The sequence below is a fragment of the Cyprinodon tularosa genome, unplaced genomic scaffold, assembly GCF_016077235.1.
Source record: "Cyprinodon tularosa strain WSP-4 unplaced genomic scaffold, ASM1607723v1 ctg1395, whole genome shotgun sequence".
Lineage (NCBI taxonomy): Eukaryota > Metazoa > Chordata > Actinopteri > Cyprinodontiformes > Cyprinodontidae > Cyprinodon > Cyprinodon tularosa.
The window spans coordinates 163,920-173,027 of record NW_024038216.1 but is presented as its reverse complement, the minus strand read 5'-3'; positions in this window follow the sequence as shown (position 1 = coordinate 173,027).

The window sequence follows — 9,108 nt, the reverse complement described above, 5'->3', positions numbered from 1 at the left end:
GGACAGCAACACACAGTGGGACATATGGAAAGTCTGTTTATCGTATAGTGATGTAGGATCTACTTTGTTTTAGCTACTCAGGTGACGTCTACTCGTGATGAACATCCAACAAACTTTAACAATCGGTCTTCCAATAAGAGATGACTTCATGTTCATTCATTTTCTGCTGGGTTTTTTTAGGCTCCAAATATCCAGTGCAGGGTCAAATGATTTGAATGCTTGGAGTGGGGTATATGTTTAAGAGAGGCTTTAAGGTACCGTTAGCTGACATAAGCTAGCATTAGCTTTTACGGGTTACCCTAGCTAGCTACATTATATACGGTCAAAAGTAAGCCAGTATCATCTGATAGTAGTCAGCAGCTGTAACTATTACTGAGAATTTGTAACTATCTAATAACATAAATAATTGCAGGGCTCAATGTTAACCATCGCCCGATCTCCCTGGGCAAGTAGTTTTTATTGTCGGGAGAGTACAAATTTCATTGCATTTGCCCGCCGGGCAAGTGCAATGATCGCAAAAAAAGAATTATCACTCAAAATCACTTTAAAATCACCGACATTAAATGAAAACAACCCAGAAGTGTTGCCGGCGCCATTTTTGTTGTTTTGTACACATTCTCGCGTGATTTGAAAAAGCCGGGGGATTTTCCGCCAAATGGCGTGATTTTTGTCCACCTAGCAGTAATTTTGATATAGTTACCAAAACAACAAACAAGCTAGAAAGCGCTATCATATGGCAGTCTTCTGTACTGTGATGCAGGTCACACATTAAAAAATGTTCATTACATTTTTTCTCTTTGACATTGGAGAGGTGCATTTAAATGTTATAGAGCTAAACATGTTAGATCGGTGACCTGTTATGTTCTTATTATTGTCTTGTTGCTGCATTTATTTTGTCAGGGAAAACTAATCCTGAGTCAGTTAAAAGTCAGGGAATTCTGAAATGATGTCAGACTGTGGAAACCCTGAATAAAATAACTATGGATAATGATTCTCTAGAAAAGTCACATTATATTAATAGTATTATCTTGAATAAACATACCGTGACTCTAAAATAAAAGTTATTAATTTGTGACATTGACTTCTGTCTTGTGATTTATCTTAAGTTTTTAACCTGTCAAGTTTTTTTTAGATTTTTAACATTACAATTTATATTTTTCCAAGCACACAACAGTTTAAAGCAAAGTTTAGTTTGAAAAGAATGTGCAGGAAGGATTGAAAAGCATGTTAACACGGTAATGTAGGCTTGAGTTCATTATCTGACGCATGCAGATACACACCAGGAACCTGGAAACTTAAAAAATACTGAATTACAAAAAACATTCATTGATATATTTACAAAAATGAATATTAGGAACTATATTTATCAAACATTTTACTGGGCAAGTAAAAATTGTTTCTGGGCAAATGAATTGTGAAAGTCACTTGCCCAAAGTCAACCCCTGAAGTGTAATACGTTGCATCATTCTGTTATTTACATCTATTTTTGGTTTGTTCTGGTCTTAAAGTGGATTGCTAGTTTAAAAGAAGTTTTGTAGCCGTTAGCTAATAAAGTAATGGTACTCAAGGACAATGAAAAATGCATACTCTGTTAAATCAGTCTTTGATTATATCAATCTTTAGCAGTTAATGAGAATCTATCTAAATCTATCCAAACACGTTTAGACAAACACAATTTAGAATCTAAATTGTGAAATCTTTTTTTTTTTTAAACACAGCCTTACTCATTAGATCGACCCCCAGTTTCTGTGCCGCTAGGTAATCGTACCTCTGCTATCAAACTAAAAATGTCGTAAATGGAGAGAGTGAAAGGCTCTGTGAGCTGGTCGGGAGTGAAGTGCCTGATTATTATTTAAGGAGATGCTATCAAAACGAGTCGCTCTCAGACATCAGAACAGCATTGGAAAAAAGGAGCAACATGAGGAAGGATTCAGATCAAAACATCCAAGACTGGAACTGATTGGTGGAAATGAGAAAAGAAAGATTTAAAGCCTGTAAGTGAAGCAGCATCTAGTTGTTATTATCTGAAGCTCAACCTTCAACACAAAGAAAAGAAAATCCCAAAACTGATTGGAGATTAAAATGTTAGGATTTAAAAGGAAGCTTTCCCACATGATGACACATTTCCTTTTATCTCAATGAAGAATGGACTCATTTCAGCAGTAAATGTCGTTTCCATTGATACGCTGCATGGAATCTGGGGAAATACGGATCTGATCCATCAGCTGTCTCAGGTCTAGAGTACATCGTAGGAACACTTCAGCTGTGAGGAACAGGATCTAGAGCCCCAGGATGATGCAGCTGATGCTCATCTAGAGTTTCTCCCAGCAGATGTTTTCCTCTCAGCGGGCTGCTGAACTGTCGTCCTGTAGCAGGTCTACTATCTCTGGTTCCTCACAGCTCTTTGGTCTGATGATGATGGACAGGTTGGAGTCTTAAGTGGACAGGTGTCCTTTATTCATACCATACCATACCAACTTTATTTATGAAGCACTTTATACACCGAACAGGACCAAAGTGCTGTACATAATCATAAAATACAATAAAATTATAAAATAGAGAAAAAACTAGTCTAAAATACATATTAGTATACAAAAAGAATAAAACAAAGTAAAACCTCTCAAATTGTGTCAAAAGCCAAGGAAAAAAGATGAGTCTTAAGAAGGGACTTAAAAACAGCAAGAGAAGAGGCCTGTCTTCTGCTCAGAGGCAGATCGTTCCACAGCTTAGGAGCTGCCACAGAAAAAGCACGGTCTCTTCTGAGCTGCATTTTGTCTTTGGGACCCTCAGAAGCAACTGATCAGCTGACCTGAGGGAACGGGAGGGTGTATAAGAATGTAACAGCTCAGACAGATAAGAAGGGGCAAGGCCATTAAGAGTTTTAAAAACAAATAAAAGAATTTTAAAATTAATCCTAAAATATACTGGCAGCCAGTGTAAGGAAGCTAAAATAGGGGAAATGTGGTCGAATTTTCGTGTACCTGTTAAAAGACGTGCAGCAGCATTTTGCTGTTGGGTTTTAATCCAGAGAAATGTGAGTTTAAAAGATTAAAAGAAAATAATCAACACAGAGACAGGGTTTTTGACGTCAGCCTCTGCAGAAGCGGAGAAAAGGTGTTGGCTCAGAAACCAGCACCTTCTCACACAGATCCCTTCATGGCAAAGCCTTTTATTAACAGTTTACAACATCATAGGGCGGCCTTAAACAGAAGACCCAGTAATGATTATCTGGGAGGATGCAGGTAACAAGATAAGAAGTGTGAATTGACCTTCTGGCTGGATGGAAGTCACACAACCGTGTGATTCTGCCTCATGACCTACTGGAGGTCATAAAAGTTTATGACCCTTCTGGTTGAATCACAGGATAGAAATGTAGGATCTTTCTTTCAATGTTTCATATGTCCACACAATAATTTTATAATTATCACTCTAACATTTCCCTCCTCTTATACATAAAAACATCAGCATATAGCACTTCTAAAAAGATTTTCACTACATAAATCATGAATGCATTGCAGATAGGGAATTCAGTAATCAAAGTCTAATATGCACAACAATATTAAAAGGAAAATTCAAGCAAAAAGGTAAAATTTATTGTAGGCATGGTAGAAGTAGGCATATGAGCACAAACATAACAGTCTGTTTTGTTAAAATCTTCAGCAACATGTTTGGAATGCTGCAACCACAGTTTGGCACTGTAGGATGACTTGCTGTGGATCCATCAAAGACCATCCTGCTCTTCTTTTGTTTCAGACAGTCAGTTTGAGTTCCTAGGAACACCGGTCCAACAGTCATCACCGGGCAGCAAAACCACTTTGGTTTTTCAGATCTTCGCCAGTCCGTCCAAGGAAACACCCACTAACCGGACTCTAAAAGACTGGGTTAGGTTGGTTTCTTCACCAGCGTTGAGACGATTGGTCCTAAAAAAAACCAAACCCCTTTGAAGCTGGACTTCACCACAGATCTATACCTTAGTTGTGGGGTCCCTGTGAAAGTAACTGGGCTTTTTTTGCTGAGGAAAATTTTTTAATCAGTTTACAATGACCCAGTAATGATTATGAAAATAAACTATCAGCCATAAAGCAGGTCTGTCTCTGCACCTGACTGGCTACATGGTTTCTTTTCTTATTACCTACAGAGCTCAGTGGAACCAGCTGAAGGTTCAGCAGATGGTCGGTTCCTGCAGATGTGATCTGATGTAGAAATAAACTAGTTCTAACTTGGTCTTTGAGGGAGAGGAGTTGAAATGATGACAGATGGAGGCAGAGGTGATGAAGTCTGGGTTTGGAATTTGAATTATATCTTTGAATTATAGCAAATTCAAACATTTGGTCAAAGCTTTATTAGAAATTCCTGTAAATAAACATTGTCAGTCTTTTGAATAAAAAGAAAAATAAAGATAGAAGCAAAATAGTGCAGAATAATCTAATTAAAAAAGGACAAAAAATTCAGGATCTGAGCAGAGCTTTAAAATTAATAAAGGTTTTAAACTTGAGTGTGCTGACCTCTAGTGGTGAACTGGCATCATGCAGATCATGCAGCCGATTTCATTGTTTTTTTTTTTAATTAAAAATAAGCTTTAGATACACAGATTTAAAAAATCTTGTAATTCTTCATAAGTTTTACTTCTCATAAATGTCATGGTTTTAACATATTTAAGGAGTTTGTTGCCAAGATTGTGTCTAAAAAAAAACTAAGCAAATAACTAAACAAATGATCAATAAACAAATGTATTCTTCTGTATCTAGTAATAAAGTAAACAGGATTTCTATATATCATTCTTGTGTTCAGCCTGTTGATATCAGGCAGGACATCTCTGACCTCAATGAAGGAACTACAGCTGCTGTCAGTGGACTCTTTCCGAGTCCAAATCTGTTCCCGGCGTTGTGAGCATTAGTTGTGTCTCACTCATCTGGAAACGTTGAGGCCTGTGGGAGTCTTATTTTCAGTTTCTGTTTCAGAGATGGGGAGTTAGGGACGGGATTCGAGTCACAATTAAGTTCCATATTTAATATGCTGGTGAAGATTCTCAGTCATCCAGGTCATAGTCATTTCGTAAAAGTTTAAAAAACAATCCACTAGACTTTGTTTCCAAGGTTTGAAGATGTTTTGCTTTCCCTCCAGGAAGCTTTCTCAATTCAAAATGTCTGGATTTGCAGTGAAGTTGAGGCTTAAACATGCAAACTGAAACTGACGAGCAGGTCATTTGGTCCCATTGTTAGCCTGTAATCGGTCTTTTACAGTGTGCGTCACTTCCGCAAAAGCGCAATGCATTTAGGGTAGTTGACGCCATTTCTGTGGTGAAGAGACAGCAGCAACAAACAAAAGAAAACTAACAGAGAGCAGACGTGTTCTAGTTGCTTCCTTTGGAAATAATGGGACACTGGTGCTGCGTCAAAGGATGAAATAGTAATTCTAAACAGAAAACAGCAGATGGTGCCTTATGGTTTTTCGTATTCCCCACTTGGAAAAAAAATATGGACCGCAGACAGAGGACTTAACAAAAAGGCGTCGGGCTCCGTGGGTCGCTGCTGTAAGAAGGAAAGACATCACGTTTCATAAAACATCTCCTCATGCTCGTGTTTGCTCTCGGCATTTTCACAAAGTTAAGTCCTTATAAATATACACTAATAGAAATCAACATGCTGAAATGGTTTGCTTATAAAGTTGCAGGAGTTCATGTAAACCTACTGAAACATGCTGTGGAAGAGAAGCGGAAAGTGATGTTTGTTTTATTTCTTTTTTAGACCGCTAAAATTTAATAAATAATGCATTCTCTGTATATAATCATTTACACAATCTGCAATACAAATATATTTTTTTAAATGAATAAATATATATAAATACACTGTACATATAAAAACACTGTACATACCCACTCGTCAGCCAACTCACTGTATTTATTCATCCTGTGCAATCTACTTAAGTTTATTTATTATAATCCTTTGTTCGTCCTGTAAGCTTTTCAGTTTATTTATTTACCTCTGGCCTTACTAATCCGATGTACTTGTGCTGTTTCGGTATAGCAAATTTCCCCACTGTGGGAAACATAAGCATATCTTATTTTATAACACATCTAATCTAATGGGCTCTGTTATTAAGGTGCTTTATATAGTGTTTTGAATAGATGTGTAAAACACTCAACCTTTCATCTACTTTGCAGGTCAACCCGCATATGAGATGATGGAGACTGACCCAGACTGGGCTCCATCCCTGCATCTGGGCCACACTGACATCAAACCAACAGACACAGACCGCTCTTTAAGATGTGGTTATCGGGAACAGCTGAAAAAGAATGCCCTGCAAGCAACTGAAACGGGGCTCCATCAGGCTGATGAAATCCTTGAGCAACAGGATGAAGTAACACATGAGGCGACAGTGAACCCTAACCAGCAACAGACTGACACGCAGAAGGCTGCTGAAAACGTTGGCCGGCCAAACACCAAGGATGACACAGAAGGTGGTCGTCAGGAAGGACAGACAGAATGTAACCTGTGTGTGCTCAGGTGTGCAGAGATGAACCGTCTTTTGGAAGAAAACAGAGGGCTGCGGCGTGAACTTGATGAGCTGCGGATCTCTGATGGCTTCTTTGGAGACCGTAATGAAAAAGTCAAGTACTATACGGGTCTACCAAACTTGGTGACCTTTATGGCTTTGTTTAATTTTCTGCTGCCTCTCATGTCTGCTCAAAATAAAATTCTCAGTCCATTTCAAATGCTTCTGTTAACCTTCATGCATCTGAGATTGGATCTGCCCTCACAACACCTTGCTTATCTCTTCTGTGTTTCACCAAAGACAGTGTACAGAACATTCAATGAAATGGTGTCATTTTTATATGCAAATCTAAAGCGTGCAATTGTGTGGCCAGATAGAGACACCTTGCACAAAATTATGCCTCATCAGTTTGTGGAGGCCTTTGGACATAGAGTCACAGTGATTATTGACTGTTTTGAAATTTTCACAGAGAAACCAGCTAATAGATGAATGCCAGATCAAGTACTGTTTCAACTTTATTCTTCTTTTTTTATTCTTCTTTTCACACAAATAGAATTTTGCTTTTTTTAAAGTTACTTTTGAAAAATAACAGCAAAACAAATATAAGTTTCACCATCACTTCAAATATTAACAATGTTTCTGAAGTTGTAAAAATGTGTGTACAATAAAGAGTGGATTTGAAATTTGAAACAAGTGTTGTTATTATCTTTTCAATCAAGCAGAGGATTTATGAAAATGCAATACAAAATCTCAAATACATAAATAATACAGAACAGTGCAAAGCTTCAAATGTTTTACTTTGTCTTCCTCCCTCGTATATAGCAGATTGCTCTTTAGATTAAATTAGAAGATTTTCATTTTCCCAGGACTTGTTTTCACTGTGGTCTTCCGTAGAGATATGACCTAACAGGTGATATCTGTGAAGAAGACTGCAGATCCCAGTGAAAACCGGCCTGGGTAAAGTGAACAGCAAATACAGTGTGCAACTTATCAATGTGCAAAAATTATGACAAGTTTTTCCATTCAGTCTGATGAGCAGCACAAACTACTCTAATAACTGCAGCGATCTGTGCAACTGCCCACAACATCTGCCTTGTCACTGTAATAATAATATATAATATCGTTCCCTAGCAGCTTTAGAAAGTTTGTCTGGGTAGGGTATCCGTTCAGTTTTCTTGTTCTTTTCCATTTAACTGATAATCCTCACTGCTGGCTTGCAGCGCTCTCCTCTTATTTTCTGCTGTTTTGTTCTTTTTCCACTCACCACAAAAATGGCGCTAGGGGGCGTGTCAGTCACGTCACTGACAAAGACCGATATCTGAAACCTGTCTATGATTCTGAAGGTCAGTCGTTAAAGGGGGGGATTGTTCACCTGGCTGTACCACTTGGGGGCGGCAACGGGAGCCATGCGGCTGCCGCGCCAGCAGGAGGGGGGGGGATAATGGAGACAAACACTTGTTGTTCCAACAACGAGCGGAACATCTCCTCGTGTTGTGTAGGTTTGCTCGGAGGGGGAGCCCGCTCGTGGTTCTGCTGGGTCAAACTGGCCTGATGGTTCTGTCATGATCGAGGGGATTCTTCTGACCGACATGCAGGAAACCACCAGCAGGACAAAACTGATCGATTTATCTTATTTATTTAACAGAAAACAGTATCCGAGCTTGGTTCAGACAGATCAGCTACTTTGTTCCAGAAGAGGAGCCGATCTCAGAGGGGGCTTGTGGATTGGAAAGTAGGCTAGAGACCAAACGGTGGAGAGCGGGCAGGCAGACGGAGTAACAGCAGAGCCAACTGAGTCAGACCATCAGGCGGTGAATGGTCGTCCAGCTGCTCCTTATATGTGCTGCACCAGATGAAACACAGGTGTGCCACCTGTCGGGTTGGCACGCCACCTGTCGGGTTGGCACGCCCTCCAAATTAATTTTTAATTGTGGTTCAATAGAAATATTAATAATAAACAAACAAAACAAGTAAGCCAACACCATTGAGTTCATAAACTAAAATTTTGAGCATTACTTTGAGTGAATCACTTCAATCAGGTGTTTTCTTCAATGTTTAGCCAGATTTCTACTCCTGTTAGTGAAATATTCTAGACCAATGTGCTCTAAGGTGTCTGGGAATGTTTGTTAAATCACTGTTTATAAAAACACAATTCAAGAATCACTATTTCAATCCATCAAATATAATTTTGTATGTTTTTATGTATATTTTTTCTAGTTTCTTATTAGAATTGCTGTTGTGAATTTATCCTTTCTTTATCGGGAGTGTGTAACTTTCAAGCACAACTTTATATATTTACCTTGTTAAATAGAATCTATTTTAGGATTGCCAGTCCAGAGAGGGAGCGGTGTCTAAGGGGAAGGAGAGGAGCAAGGTGGAAGGTCAGGTAAAGCAAGCTAAGTTTTGGTACAGCCCTTCTTAGAAGACAAAAACCTCAGATATGATGTGTTGGTAAATGATTGAGGCAGTTATTGGCAGAAGGCAAGTTCCACAAATATAGAAAATGTATGTAGAAAACAGTGAAATGTTCTACTTAAGGTTTTTTAATCCTATAAATGCGGTTCAACCAGCTGCCCTTCTCCCTTACCAAGATGGCGGCAGCGCTGACGCATC